This window comes from Balaenoptera physalus (genome assembly GCF_965194825.1).
Source record: "Balaenoptera physalus genome assembly, chromosome: 13".
Lineage (NCBI taxonomy): Eukaryota > Metazoa > Chordata > Mammalia > Artiodactyla > Balaenopteridae > Balaenoptera > Balaenoptera physalus.
The window spans coordinates 12,764,727-12,779,694 of NC_138892.1; the positions used below are offsets into that span (position 1 = coordinate 12,764,727).

A 14,968-nucleotide genomic window follows, 5' to 3' on the forward strand; every position below is an offset into this window, starting at 1 on the left:
TTTTCAAAGGAATCAGGGAAAAACTGAAAATCACCAGACACAGTACTTTGTTATTTTGAAGGTCCAAATTACAAATACTGAAAAAAAAAAAAAAAAAGTTTCAGAAAGTGATTTTTTGAGGTCATCTGAGCCTCAGCAATCACTAACAAGCCTCTTCATCCCAAAATGTAAGTGTGTATTGAAAAAGACAAAGTAGAGCCTCGGAAACGGGGCAGTAAGCAAAATCCTGAGACCCAGGTCCAGTCCAGGAGGACAGCCTTGCTCAAGATTCCGTGTTCTCTTCTTCCAGCACTTCTTTCAGGAACTCAAATTGCCAGTCAGTGCAGGAAAAGGAAGATGCACATCCAGCTGTTGCCAGTTTCTGAATTGTTGTCGTTGTTGTTACTTCTAGGATAGGAGCCGGGGATGTCTTCTCATTTCCGTCGAGATCTCCTCCAATCTCAGAACCCAGCGACTCCGAATTCTTGCCACTCCCTTCTCCACGAACCTACCTATGCAGCACTCACAGCCCCTGCCAGCTCTGGGAACTGCAGAGATCCCGACAGCCTGGGATGGGGACTGAATCCTCTCACTGTAGTGCAATTGAGCGGAACCACGACGACCTCACAGAGCGGCTGACAACACACATTCCCAAAAAACCAGCGGTACAAATTTTGACAAGCCTTGTCCAACCAACGGGCTCTACTTTGGATTCAGTTTTTTATTTATTCTGCTGTGGGGGAATATAGTCAGCCACCAGCTTAGCCATCAGGAAGCAGGGAGATAGACGGTTCTCCTCTTCCGCCCGATAGAAAAATAAAGTGAAATCTACAAGTACCAGCTTTGGGGGGAAATGGGCCTGGATGGAGAAGAGCCCACTCGGAAGGTACGTTCACACTGGGTCGCACGCAAAGAGTACACACCACACCGGGTTATTGCTACAAAGGGCCCCAAGGACCACCGTCTTTGTGGTCCCCACGGCAAACCAACAGGATTCTCCCGGCACTTCTGCAGCAACAGCTAGTTCAATAAAGCTGTGCGAAGAGGAAAAGAAGAAAGCTCCTTGCATCCTCTCCTGCCAGCCGCGGCCCCGGCCCTCCCGTCACCCCGGCCCCCTCGCCCCTTGACAGCCCAGGGACCCTGCGTCCCGGGTCCTGAGCCAGGCGGCCCCGACTCGGGTTCCCGCGTCCCGGCGGCTCCCGGCGCCCCCGAGGGCGGAGACTGCTGGGCAGGGGGAGGGGCGGCCTCGGCCCGCGGGCCCCCGGGGCGGCCGCACGCCCCCTCCCGGCCCGCACTTTCCCGCCTTCCCCATTTGAACAGCTCCCGCCCGCCTTCCTCCTTCGACCCGCTCCAGCCCCTTCCCGGGGGCGGACTGCGGCCGCTACTCCAGTCCCCGGCTCGGCCCCTGGGCTAGGCCGCAACTGGCCCCGGGCGCCCTCAGGGCGGTGTCGCGGCCCGAGGCGGCGGGTGGTGGCGGGGCGGGGCCACTGCCGCCTGGGGGTGGGGGCCCAGCTCGGCCTCGTGGGGGCTCCGCTCGCCGCTACCTTCACTAGGCTCGCTCGGATCCCGCCTCAGCGCCGCCGACCGCCGCCATCTTGGAGAAGGAGAGAAAAGCGCGAGCGGCCAGGGAGCCTCAGTCGAGCCCAGAGCGCAGACTCCGCTTGGGAAGGGGAATCCCGTTGGTGCAAGAGCGCCGAGCGCATCGAATGCGACGCCGGGCTTGCTGAGCTCGGGAGCTCGCCTGTAGTGAGAATTTGCTCTGTGCCGGGCTTGGGCTAGAAGCTTTACGAACACGATAGCACTTGATTCTCACTGCATCCCTGTGAGGTAGGTTTTGTCACATTTTACAAATGAGAAACAGGCTCAGAGGGAGGGGTTAAGTGATTTGCCCAAGGATACACAGGTAGTTGGAGTGGGAGATAGATACTACTTCCAAGTCTTCTGATTCTTAATGAAGTGCTCTTTCCAAAAGACTTTGCTATTTCCTTCAAGATATTTTTATACAGTAATTTCTGTCTTTGCAAAACCTAGACCATGCAGATTAATAGCAGTGGTGCCTGTCTGGAATTTAGCGTGTACATTTGGGTGTTTGGCATATTTAGGGTGAGGTGGCAGAATATATCTTTATAACAATGCACTGTAAAATAATTTGCATGGCACATCATCTGCATTTCTCCACATAAATTATTTGCATTTAAAAGTTAGTAACAGCCTTCAGAGAAATGAAGAGATGTTACACACAGGAGAGAAAATTTTTTTTCTGTTTTGCTCTGGAAAATTTAGACCAATGGGTAGAAGTTACAGTGTGCAGATCTTGGTTCAATATGAAGACGAATTAATTTTTCCAGTGCAGTTCAATTACGTTGGGCTACTTTTTAAGGTAGTGAGCTCCCTGTCACCAGAGGAGTCCAAGCAGAAGCTAGTGTCCTAGTTTCTGCAGAGCAGAGAGGTTACAGATATAGAATGGCTTCTAGAGTTGTGAAACCCATGAGACTCTATGCAAAATTATGTGTTTGTGCACATGTGTATTTTTCTGGGGTTTTGATCCCATCAAAGATTAAGAACATCTTTCCTAGTGGGCTTTCCATTCTGGAATTGGACAGGTGCTTGAAGATGATATAGTTATTCTGCTCACTTTACATACTTACAAATTGAGACCAAGAGGAACAAGGTGATTTGTCTCAGCCCACACTGTCAGTTAGTGATCAGATTAGGATTAGAAACCAGGTTATTGGACTCTTGGTTCAGTGATATTTTCACCATAGTATGCTCTCTTGAGACAGAGTTGTTGAATAAATTCCCTAAAGGTAAACGCAAATAATAAAAAACTAGCATCATGACCTTCTTCTCAGCCCCTATCCTGCTCACCAAAAAGACTGGCAATGAGTTTCACCAAAAGGTATGGGATGGCCCTTCTGGGACACGTTGCCTGACGTTAGGCTTCTCAGCTAGGTATTTAAGAGCCTCAAGAATGTATTTAAGAGCCTCAAGAATGTATTTCCCTCCTGTTCTTTAGTACGGGTCAGGATGTTCTTAGTTGTACGTGACAGAAACCCAATTCAAAATAGTTTACCAGAAAAGGAGAATTTGTTGGCTGGCATTATTGAAATGTCCAGTACCTTCAGGTGTGGCTGGATCCAGGGAGGGACTCAAGTTTGTCTCTTGACATCTCTCTTTGATGCTTTCTTCTGAGTTGGCTTTATTCTTAGGCTCCAGGTGGTGACTCCGACAGCCCCAGGCTTTATCGTCTTTGTTGCTAGCAATGTCCCTGGAGAGGAAGTTTCTTTTTCCCATTTGTTTTGGTAGATATCATGGGATTGACTCTTCTTTCCTGAATTGGATCATGTGTCCACACAGAAAGCAATTGGTATGAGCAAAGGTGTGGGGTATGCTGATTGGCTAAATTAGGTCACATCCTCACCCCAAAAGTAGGTCAGGCAGAACCTCAAGGAAAGTCAGAGGTTATTGTCAGAAGGGTAAATGGGTGCTAGGTAGGCAAAAACCATAGCTGTTCGCCTAACTGTACTACTAGCTTGGACCTGAATGCCTCATGAGTCCCATTTGTCCCATTCCTTCTTTTATCCCACCTGAGGATGGGCATAGCAAGTTATTGCTCATCTTCACCTCCTGTAGGCTGGAAGTTGGATCGCTCCTCTGTCTGCTCTCTCTGTTAACTTGGTCTTAGTCTTTCATCACTGCATGTGCATTCATTCATTCATTCAACAAATATTTATTGAAAACAGCATGCATCAGGCACTGTCCTAGATGTTGGGCATAGAACAGGGAACAAAACTGAGAGTCTTTGACCCCTTAGAGCTTACATTCTAGTTGGCTTGGAGGGCAGAACATAAAAAAATAGGTACCATGTTAGATGATGATTAAAGGTAGAGAAAAGTATCTGGAGGAGATACCAGGATGGGGTGGAGGTGGTAAGGATTGTTATTTAAAACAGTGATCAGGAGAAGCTTCTCTGATGAGTTGTACACTGGAGGCCTGATGAGTTGTACACTGGAGGCCATCTCAACCAGAAGTAGGTCAGTGTGGGAGCCCGGAGGTCATAGATCCTGGAATGGATGCTGATGGAAAAAGATTCTCTATTGAATATCCTATCATGGTTCTTTCGTTTCTGAAACTTGGAGAGAGAGAAAGGAGGACCTGCTTGGTAGCCTGAGTTGGAGAGGGACTTGGTCATGGTGGGCTTTGTGAGTGATAATGCTTTGTCCCGTGATGAGTGGAGGATGGCATTTAAGATATGTGAAGATTGGGCACTCCCTGGGGCTGGGGCTGTTCTCTGGTCCACCTGACCCAAGTAAAACTGCCCAGTGCATGGCAGTAGCAGGTGGTGGCCCAACAAGTTGTGCTTCATTTGGACATTTTCTTCTTCAGACCATTTTTCTGTGCTTTGCCCTTTTCAGCTGGGTTTTAATCGGCTTCTTTGTGCTAGGCCTGATGGGTGATGCAGTGATGGGTTGTACATTAGTCAGGGCCCTTTTGGGAGTGACTTCTGGGAGTGATGGGACCTAATTAAAACTACCTTACGAGGCAACAGTTTTTTGGATATGACACCAAAAGCACAAACAACAAAAGGAAAAAATGGTAAGTGGGACTACATCAAGTGAAAAAGTCTCTGCACAGAAAAAGAAATAATCAACAAAATGAAAAGGCAATCAATGGAATGGGTGAAAATATTTGCAAATCATATATCTGATAAGGGGTTAATATCCAAAATATATAAAGAGCCCATGCAACTCAATAGCAAAAACCCAAACAATCCAATTAAAAACTAGGCAGAGGAACTGCATAGACATTTTCCTAAAGAAGACATACAGATGGCCAAAGGGTACACGAAAAGGTGCTCAACATCAGTACTTATTATGGAAATGGAAATCAAAACCACAATGAGAAACCGTATTCTGTTAGAATGGCTATCATCGAAATGACAAGAAATAACAAGTGTTGGTGAGGATGTAGAGAAAAGGGAACCCTTGTGCACTGTTGGTGGGAATGTAAATTAGTACCGTCATGGTGGAAAACAGTATGAAGTTTCTTAAAAAAATTAAAAATAGAACTACCATATATGATCCAGGAATCTCTCTTCTGGATATTTATCCAAAGAAAGTGAAAAAGAATCTCGAAGAGATAGTTGTACTGCCATGCTTGTTGCAACATTATTCATAATAGCCAAGACATAGAGACAACCTAAGTGTCCATCAATGGATGAGTGGATAAAGAAGTTGTGGTACATGTATACAATGGAATATTCAGCCATGAGAAAGAAGGAAATTCTGTCACTTGTGACAGCATGGATGGACCTTAAGGATATTATACTAAATGAAATGTCAGACAGAGAAAGACAAATACTGTATGATATCACTTATATGTGGAATCTGAAAAAGCCAAACTTACAGAAAAAGAGAGTAGAGTGGTGTTTACCAGAGGCTGTGGGGTATGGGAAAAGGGAAGGTATTGATCAAAGGGTATAAACTTTCAGTTGTAAGATGAATAAATTCTGGAGAACTAGTGTACAGAATGGTGACTATAGTTAATAATAATGTACTGTGTACTTGAAATTTGCTAACAGAGTAGATTTCAAGTATACTCACTGCACATACATACAAATGATAACTATGGGAGGTGATGGATATATTAATTAGTTTGATCATTTCACAATATATACATATACCAAAACATCATGTTATAAAATTATAAAAGTTTTTATTTGTCAAAAGCAAAAGAGTCACAAACCTACAACTGTATATAGAGTTGTTCATAGTATTTCCTTATTATTGTTTTGGTGTCTGCAGGGTCTGTAGTGATATCTCCTGTTTCAGTCCTGATAATGGTAATCTCTGTTCTCTTTCTCTCCCTCTCTACCCCCTTGTGCTCTCTCTCTGTAAATTTATTGATTTTTGTCTCATTGATTTTCTCTGTTGTTTTCCTGTTTTCAATTTTGTTGGTTTCTGCCCTTAACTTTATTATTTCCTTCTTTCTGTTGCTTTGGGCTTCATTTTCTCTTCCTTTCTAGGATCATTAGGTGGAAGCTTCAATTATCAGTTTGAGATATTCCTCTTTTTTTTTTTTTTTTTTTAGTTTTTAAAAAATTTATTTAAAAATGAAGTAACATTGATTTATAACATTATATAAGTTGGATGTGTACAGCATTTATATTTCTACTTCTGTATACCCTACAACATGCTCACCACCAAAAATTTATTTTCCATTCATCACAATACAGTTGATCCACTTTATGCGTTTCACCCTCCCCCCACCCCTTCCTCTTTGGTAACCACTACTCTGTTCCCTGTATCTATGTGTTTTTGTTTGGCTTGGTTTGCTCATTTATTTTGTTTTTGTTTGTTTATTAGTTTTTTATATTCCAGTATGAGTGAAATCATGGTATTTATCTTTCTCTGTCTGGCTTATTTCACTTAGTGTAATACCCTCAAGGTTCATGCGTGTGTTGTACCAAATGGCAAGATTTCGTATTTTTTATGGCTGCGTATTATTCCATTGTGTATGTATATGCCACATCTTCTTTATCCATTCATCTGTTGATGGGCACTTTGGTTGTTTCCATATCTTGGCTATTGTAAATAATGCCATGATGAACATGGGGGTGCAGATATCTTTTTGGATTAGTGTTTTTGTATTCTTTGCATAAATACCCAGAAGTGGGATTGCTGGATCATATGGTAGGTCTATTCCTAATTTTTTAAGGAACCTCCATACTGTTCTCCATAGTGGCTGTACCAATTTATATCCCACCAACAGTGCAAGAGGGTTCCCTTTTCTCCACATCCTTGCCAACACTTGTTATTTCTTGCCTTTTTGATAACAGCCATCCTAACAGGTGTGAGGTGATATCTCACTGTGGTTTTGACTTTCATTTTTCTGATGATTAGTGATGTTGAACATCTTTTAATGCACCTGTTGGCAGTCTGTATGTCTTCTTTAGAAAGATGCCTATTCAGCTCCTCTGCCCACTTTTAAACTGGGTTGTATGTTTTTTTTTTTTGCTGTTGAGTTGTATGAGTTCTTTATATATTTGAGATATTAACCTCTTATTGGATATATCATTTGCAAATATCTTCTCCCATTTGGTTGGTTGTCTTTTCATTTTATTGATGGTTTCCTTTGCTGTACAGAAGCTTTTTAGTTTGATGTAATCTCAGTTGTTTATTTTTGCCTTTGTTTTCCTTGCCTGAGGAGATGTATCTAGAAGATACTGCTGAGACCAATGTCAAAGAGCATACTGCCTATGTTTTCTTCTCAGAGATTTATGGTTTCAGGTCTTATATTCAAGTCTTTAACCCATTTTGAAATAATTTGTGTATGGTGTGAGATAGTGGTCTAGTTTCATTTTTTTGCACGTGGCCGTCCAGTTTTCACAGCACCATTTATTTATTTAGTTATGTAAATTTATTTATTTATTTATTTTTGGCTGCGTTGGGTCTTTGTTGCTGCTCGTGGGCTTTCTCTAGTTGTGGTGAGCGGGGGCTACTCTTCGTTGTGGTGCGTGGGCTTCTCATTGTGGTGGCTTCTCTTGTTGCAGAGCATGGGCTCTAGGCATGCGGGCTTCAGTAGTTGTGGCACACAGGCTCATTAGTTGTGGCGCACGGGCTTAGTTGCTCAGCGGCATGTGGGATCTTCCTGGACCAGGGATCGAACCCGTGTCCCCTGCATTGGCAGGTGGATTCTTAACCACTGCACCACCAGGGAAGTCCCCCAGCACCATTTATTGAAGAGACTATCCTTTCTCCATTGTATGTTCTTTGCTCCTTTGCTGTAAATTAATTGTCCATATATATGTGGGTTTATTTCTGGGCTCTCAGTTCTTTTCCATTGGTCTATACATCTATTTGTCTGGCAATACCATGCAGTTTTAATTACTATGTCTTTGTAATATAGTCTGCAATCGGGAAGTGTGATACCTCCAGTTTTGTTCTTTTTTTCCTCAAGATTAATTTGGCTATTTGGGGTCTTTTGTGGTTCCATATAAACTATATATCTTTTGTTCTTTTTCTGTGAAAAATGTCCTTGGGATTTTGATAGGGATTGCATTGAATCTGTAGATTGCTTTAGATAATAAGGACATTTTGACAACATTAATTGTTCCATTCCATGAGCACAGAATATCTTTCCATTTATTTGTGTCTTCAGTTTCTTTCAACAATGTCTTATACAGTAAGTCTCCTACATACAAACCTTCAAGTTTCGAACTTTCGAAGATATGAATGTGTGTCACATGTCCAATCATGTAAGTTCGTTCACACGTCTGGCATACAATGTCATGTGCATGCATCCTCTACAAGTGGTTGCACTTTTGTGTACTTTACAGTACTGTGTAGAGTACAGTAGTACAGTATCTTTTATTTCAAGCCCAGCATGTCTGGAAGCAAGCGTAAAAGCAGCAGCGATGTAGCTGGTACTGCTGTACTTTTCAAGGTTTGTTTTTTTATGTGTTATTTGTGTGAAAAGTATTATAAACCTATTACAGTGCAGTACTATATAGCCAATTGTGTTAGTTGGGTACCTAGGCTAACTTTGAACAAATTGGACTTACAAACGTACTCTCAGAACGGAACTCGTTTGTACATAGGGGACTTACTGTAGTTTCCAATGTACAAGTCGTTCATCTCCTTGGTTAAATTTATTCCTAGGTATTTTGTTCTTCTTTATGGCAATTGTAAATGAGATTATTTTCTTAATTTCTATTTCTGCTAGCTCATTGTTAGCGTATAGAAATGCAACAGATTTTTGTATATTGATTTTGTATCCTGAAACTTCACTGTGTTCGTTTATTATTTCTAATAGTTTTTTGGTGGAATCTGTAGGGTTTTCTATATATAAAAATCATGTCATCTGCAAATAATGACAGTTTTACTTCTTCCTTTCCAATTTGGATGCATTTTATTTCTTTTTCTTGCCTAATTGCTCTTGCTAGGACTTCTAATAATATGTTGAAGAAGAGTGGTGAGAGTGGGCATCCTTGTCTTGTTACTGATTTTAGAGGGATAGCTTTCAGTTTTCACTATTGAGTATGATGTTAGCTGTGGGTTTGTCTTATATGGCTTTTATTATGTTGAGGTATGTCCCTTCTGTTCCTTTAGGTGTAAGGTTAGATTATTTACTTGAGATTTTTGTTTCTTGAGGTAGGCCTGTATTGCTATAAACTTCCCTCTTAGTACCGCTTTTGCTGTATCCCATAGATTTTGGTATGTTGTATTTTCATTTTCATTTGTCTTCAGGTACTTTTTGATTTCTTCATTGACCCAATAGTTGTTCAGTAGCATGTTGTTCAGTCTCCACATATTTGTGATTTTTGCAGTTTTCTTCTAGTTTCATTCGATTGTGATTGGAGAATATGCTTGATACAATTTCAGCCTTCTTAAATTTCAGTCTTTAATTTCAATCTTCTTAACTTTACTGAAACTTGTTTTGTGTCCCAACATATGGTCTATTCTTGAGAAAGTTCCATTTGCACGCAGTTTCAAAGTTTCCATTTGAGAAGAATATGTATGTTGCATTTGAATGGAATATTCTGTACAAATCTATCAAAGCCATCTGGTCTAATGTTTCATTTAAGGCCGCTGTTTCCTTTTTGATTTTCTGTCTGGATGATCTATCCACTGATGTAAGCAGGGTGTTAAAATCTCCTACTATTATTGTGTTGCTGTCGATTTCCCCTTCAGGTCTGTTAATAATTGTTTTATATATTTTGGTGCTCCTCTGTTTGGTGTATAGGTATTAATCACTATTATGTCTTCTTGATGAATTGTTCCCTTTGTTATTATATACTGTCCATTTTTATCTCTTGTTACCTTTTTGGCTTGAAGTCTATTGTGTCTGATATGAGGATGGCCACACCTGCTTTCTTTTGGCTTGAAGTATCGGCTTGAAGTATTATTTTCCATCCCGTCACTTTTAGCCTATGTGCGTCTTTAGAGCTGAGGTATGTTTCCTGGAGGCGGCTTATAGTTGGGTCTTGTTTTTTAATCCCTCCAGTCACTCTGTGTCTTTTTAAAATTTTATTTATTTATTTATTTATTTTGGCTGCGTTGGGGTCTTCACTGCCGCGCGTGGGCTTTCTCTAGTTGTGGCAAGCAGGGGCTACTGTTCACTGTGGTGCGTGGGCTTCTCATTGTGGTGGCTCCTCTTGTTGCAGAGCATGGGCTCTAGGCTCGTGGGCTTCAGTAGTTGTGGCACACGGGCTCAGTAGTTGCAGCATGCAGGACCTAGAGCACGCGGGCTTCAGTAGTTGTGGCGCATGAGCTCAGTAGTTGTTGCGCGAGGGCTTACTAGTTGTGGTTCGCGGGCTCTAGAGCGCAGGCTCAGTAGTTGTGGTGCATGGGCTTAGTTGCTCCGTGGCATGTGGGATCTTCCTGGACCAGGGATCGAACCCATGTCCCCAGCATTGGCAAATGGATTCTTAACCACTGGGCCACCAGGGAAGTCCCACTCTGTGTCTTTTGACTGATGAATTCAATCCATTTACATTTAAGGTGATTATGGATATATTAGGATTTGGTACTGCATTTTTAAAAATTAATTAATTAATTTTACTTTTATTTTTGGCTGCGTTGGGTCTTTGTTGTGGTGTGCAGGCTTCTCATTGCAGTGGCTTCTTTTGTTGTGGAGCATGGGCTCTAGGAGCACAGGCTTCAGTAGTTGTGGCTCGCGGGCTCTAGAGCACAGGCTCGGTAGTTGTGGTGCATGGGTTTAGTTGCTCCATGGCATGTGAGATCTTCCCGGACCAGAGATTGAACCTGTGTCCCCTGCATTGGCAGGCGGATTCTTAACCACTGCGCCACCAGGGAAGTCCCGATACTGCCATTTTATTTTTTGTTTTCTGATTGCTCTATATCTCTATTGTTTCTTTTCCTTGTATTTCTGGCTGCCATTTTGGTTTGGTGGTTTTCTATATTTTTCTGAATTTCCTTTTTAAAAAATATTGTGTTTCTATGCTCCATGTTTATGTTTTGTGGTTACCTGGAGGCTTGTATAAAATGCCTCAAAGATAAAGTTGTCCTTTTTCTGTTGCTTGCATCTTGTCTTCATTTAGTTTTATGTATTCTGTCCTTTACCTCTTACCCTGTTATGTTTCTTTTGTCTTAAATTATCCCTTTTTATGTTGTGAGTTTGTTACCAAACTGAGATAGCTGTAGTTATTTTTCTGCCTTCTTTTTTCTCCCTTTAACCTTTATACTATAATAGAGCATGTAAAAACCTATAAATTCTGATAGAGAGTTGCAGTTTTCTGGTTCTGTCTGCTTATCACCTTGTTCAAAGTTTTGTGTATTTTGACTGCTTTTTTTCTGGTAGAAAGCTCCTTTCAACATCTCTTATAAGGCAGGTCTAGTGTTGATGAACTCCCTCAGCTTTTGTTTGTCTGAGAAGGTCTTTATTTCTTATTCATATATGAATGATTACTTTGCTGTATAGAATTTTAAAAAAGATTTTGGCCACACTGCACAGCTTGTGGGATCTCAGTTCTCTGACCAGGGATTGAACCTAGGCCACGGCAGTGAAAGTGCTGAATCCTAACCACTAGACCACCAGGCAACTCCCCTAGAATATTCTTGGGTGACAATTTTTAATCTTTCAGTATTTTGAGAATGTCATTTTACTCCCTCTTGGCCTGTAGGGTTTCTGTTAAGAAATCTGCTGATAGCTTAATTGGAGTTCCTTTGTAGATTACCATCCTTTTTCCCCTAGCTGGAAATTCTTTAAAATTCTTTCTTTGTCATTGACTCTTGGCAATTTTAATATTATGTGTCTTGGAGAAGGTCTTTTTGCATTAAGGTAATTAGGTGTTCTCTTAGCTTCATGGACTTATATATCCAGTTCCTTCCCCAGGTTTGGGAAGTTCTCAGCTATTATTTCTTTAAATAATCTGTCTGCTCCCTTTTCCTTCTCTTCTCCTTCTGGGATACTCATTATTCTAATGCTGCCCTTCCTAAAAGAGTTGAATAGCTCTTGTAGGATTTCCTCATTTTAAAAATGTCTTGTTTACCTTTTCTCTTGTATCATTTTTAGATTTGTCTTTGAGCTCACTAATTATTTTTTCCATATAGTCTGCTGTATTTCCAATGCTTTTTAATGCATTCTTTATCTTGTTTATTGTGTCCATCAGCTCCAGAATTTGTTTGGTTCTTTTTTAGAATTTCAATCTCTTTGGTAAAATATCCTTTCTGTTCATTAATTTTATTCGTGAGCTCATTAAACTGCCTTCCTGTGTTTTCTTGCATCTTGTTGAGTTTCTCCATGACAGCTGTTTTGAATTCTCTATCCATTAGATTGCAATATTTTGTGACTTTAAGTTTGGCTTTTGGAGAATTGTCGTTTTCTTTTTGTGTAGTGTTACTGTGGCTCTTCATGTTGTTTGATGATTATTCCTCTGCTGATATTAAAAGACAGGTTAGGTGTTTGATTCCTTTCTTTTGTTTTCTGGTAGGTGGCACTGTCATACACATTTTTGGTTTCTCTTGCCTGAGCTGCCCCTGGTAAAATTTGAGCGTGGCACTTTCCAGCCTCCACTGGCTCTGTAAGAGGTGTGGCTCTGTGCCTTTGTTGTTGCTTCTTGTGCCACCTGGGTGTTTGCTGCCTTGCTTCTGCCAGAGCCTCTGTCATCACCGGGATGGTGAGCTCTTCCCTTGCATCTGGGACCCCCTGAGTCACAGGCTCTGCTGCTGTGGAGGGAGGGGTCAACGCAGGGGGAGAAGCCAGGGTCGTGCAGGTGCCTCTACCTTGTCCATTGTTGTTGGGTTCATGAATTCTTCCACTGTGAATGGAGGGAGGCGGGGGCTGGGATCATGGGTGCCTCAGCAGCTGGAGGGATGGGGTCCCAGGCCTCACTGCTGCTGCTGCCCAGTTAGCAGTGGCTGTGGGCACTGGTGTGGTTGGGTGACTGGAGTCATGTGTGCTGCCTTCCTTGCTGTCACTGGGTTCTCTGAAGCTGTGGGCTCTGCTGCCTGGTCAGAGGGCTAGGATTGCAGGAACCATGGCTGCTGTTCCCTCCTCTGTGTGTTACAGCCCACCCACCTTTAGACGTGCAAATGTGTGAAATTCTTCGGCGACCTGTTATGTTGGGCAGAGGCACCTTTGTTGAGTTGTGGATTTTTTTTTACTGGCTGTAGATTGACGGGGAGAGACAAGGGTAGATTTTTCACTCTGCCGTGTTTCTGATGTCACCCACATTCCTCTTTTCTAATCTGTGCATTTAATGCTATACATTTCCCTCTTGTCCCTGCTTTAGCTGTGTCCCATGATTTTCATATGTTTTATATTCATTCAGTGTTATTTGTCTATTTCTTTGAAACTTCCTCTTTAACTTAAGGATTATTAAAAGTGTGTTGCTTAGTTTTCAAGCATGTGGAGATTTTTCTGTATCTTTGTTTCTAGTTTGATTCCACTGTGGTCCGTGGACGCACTCTATATTATTTTATTACCTTGATTGTGGCGATTGTCTCATTGGTGTTTATATATGTCAAAACTTCATCTAATATCATACTTTAAATATGTGCAGTTTAATACATGTCAATTATATTTCAATAAAGATGTCAAAAATATCAGAAAATAAGAGACTTAGATAAAATTTCTAGAGATGAAAGCTACAACATCTGAGATGGAAAATATACTAAATGGGATTTATGGTCAATTAGGCACTGAAGAAGAAAAGTTTAATGAACTTTAAGATATAGCTAGAGACACTATACAAAATGAAACAGAGAGAAAATACCCCCCCCACGCCAAAATGAAGAGTATCAGTGAGCTGTAGGAAAAGATTAAGTTTAATGTAAGTGTAATTTGAGTCCCTGAAAGAGGAGAGAGAGGAGAGAGAGTGGATACAAAATAACTATTTGAAGAAATATTAGTATAAAATTTTCCAAATTTTCCAAAATCACAAACATAAAGAAAATGACACCAAGGCACATCATTATCTAATTGCTTAAAAGCAGTGATAGAGAGAAAATCTTAAAGGCATAAATAGAAAAAGAAGACATTTTGTGCAGAAAAGACTTAACATTGCAGGCCTAAGACTACTCTCCTTAGAAAATTTGGCCCTTGGCTGGTGTCTATGAAGTTGGATTTTTTGGGGGGGGGTTCCACCCTTTCCTAACTGGTAGGAGTGGTGCACTGTGCCTGCCGTTTGTGCAAACAATGCGATTTATGATGAACACCTGCTTTCTCTGTGGAAGTCTGGAATTTTAGTACATGCTAGGCAGAGTTGGCATGACCAACCCCCCAGTATAAGCTTTGAGTATCCAATGGGCTTCTCTGGGCAGGAATATCACACATGTTCCTTCATTTTTACTGCAGGGGAAGAGTGCACTGTGTGACGACTTATGGGAGAGAGAGAGCATAAGGAAGTCTGTACATGGGTTCCTCCAGGCTGTTCCTTTGTCTTTTCCCCTTATGTATACTCACTGTGTACCCCTACTGTGTATCCTTACTATGTTGTATCCTTACGGTGTATCCTTATATGTTGCTATAATTAATCTTAGCCATGAGTACAGCTATATGGTGAATCCTATGAGTCCTTCTAACAGATTTCTGAATATGTGGGTGATCTTTGGCACCCCACACATATTACACAAAAAAGAGCACAGATAAGGATGACATCAGACTTCTTGTTCGAAACAGTGTAAACCAGAAGACAGTGGAGCACCATCTGTAATGTCCTGAAAAAGAAGTCAACCTAGAATTCCATACCCAGCAAAAGTATCTTTCAAATGAAGCTATAACTGATATAAAAATGTAAAAAAGAAATAATTTCAGAAGCTAAAAATTTCATTACCAGCAGACCTTCACAAGAATGTGAAAGGAATTCCTTTAGATGGAAGGAATATGATCCCAGATGAAATCTGGATTTGCATAAAGGAATAAACAGCACTGGGAGTGGTAACTACGTGTGTAAATGTGAAAGCTTTTTTCCTTTGAAATCTCTTTAAGTGAAAATTGGCTTTTCAAAGCAAAAATATTCACAACG

General features: G+C 41.4%; 1 protein-coding gene and 1 long non-coding RNA gene across 3 annotated transcripts in view; one reads left to right on the forward strand and one right to left on the reverse strand.

The window, feature by feature from the left end:
- HMGXB4 (HMG-box containing 4) overlaps window positions 1–1,604 on the reverse strand; it is a 33,072-nt gene extending 31,468 nt beyond the window's left edge. The window contains exons 1-2 of one of the 2 annotated variants that reach the window (XM_082420997.1): window positions 1,524–1,598; window positions 818–1,013 (exon numbers count right to left, since the gene is read on the reverse strand). The gene's annotated coding sequence lies outside the window, so the exon portion shown is untranslated. Of the gene's footprint in view, window positions 1–817; window positions 1,014–1,523 lie in introns of both variants that reach the window. The other variant, XM_082420996.1, reaches the window with a different exon arrangement.
- A 75-nt stretch (window positions 1,605–1,679) lies between these two features.
- LOC309641218 overlaps window positions 1,680–14,968 on the forward strand; it is a 146,734-nt gene continuing 133,445 nt past the window's right edge. Inside the window, exon 1 of the long non-coding RNA XR_014252565.1 lies at window positions 1,680–1,806. This is a non-coding gene — a long non-coding RNA (uncharacterized lncRNA). The remainder of the gene's footprint in view (window positions 1,807–14,968) is intronic.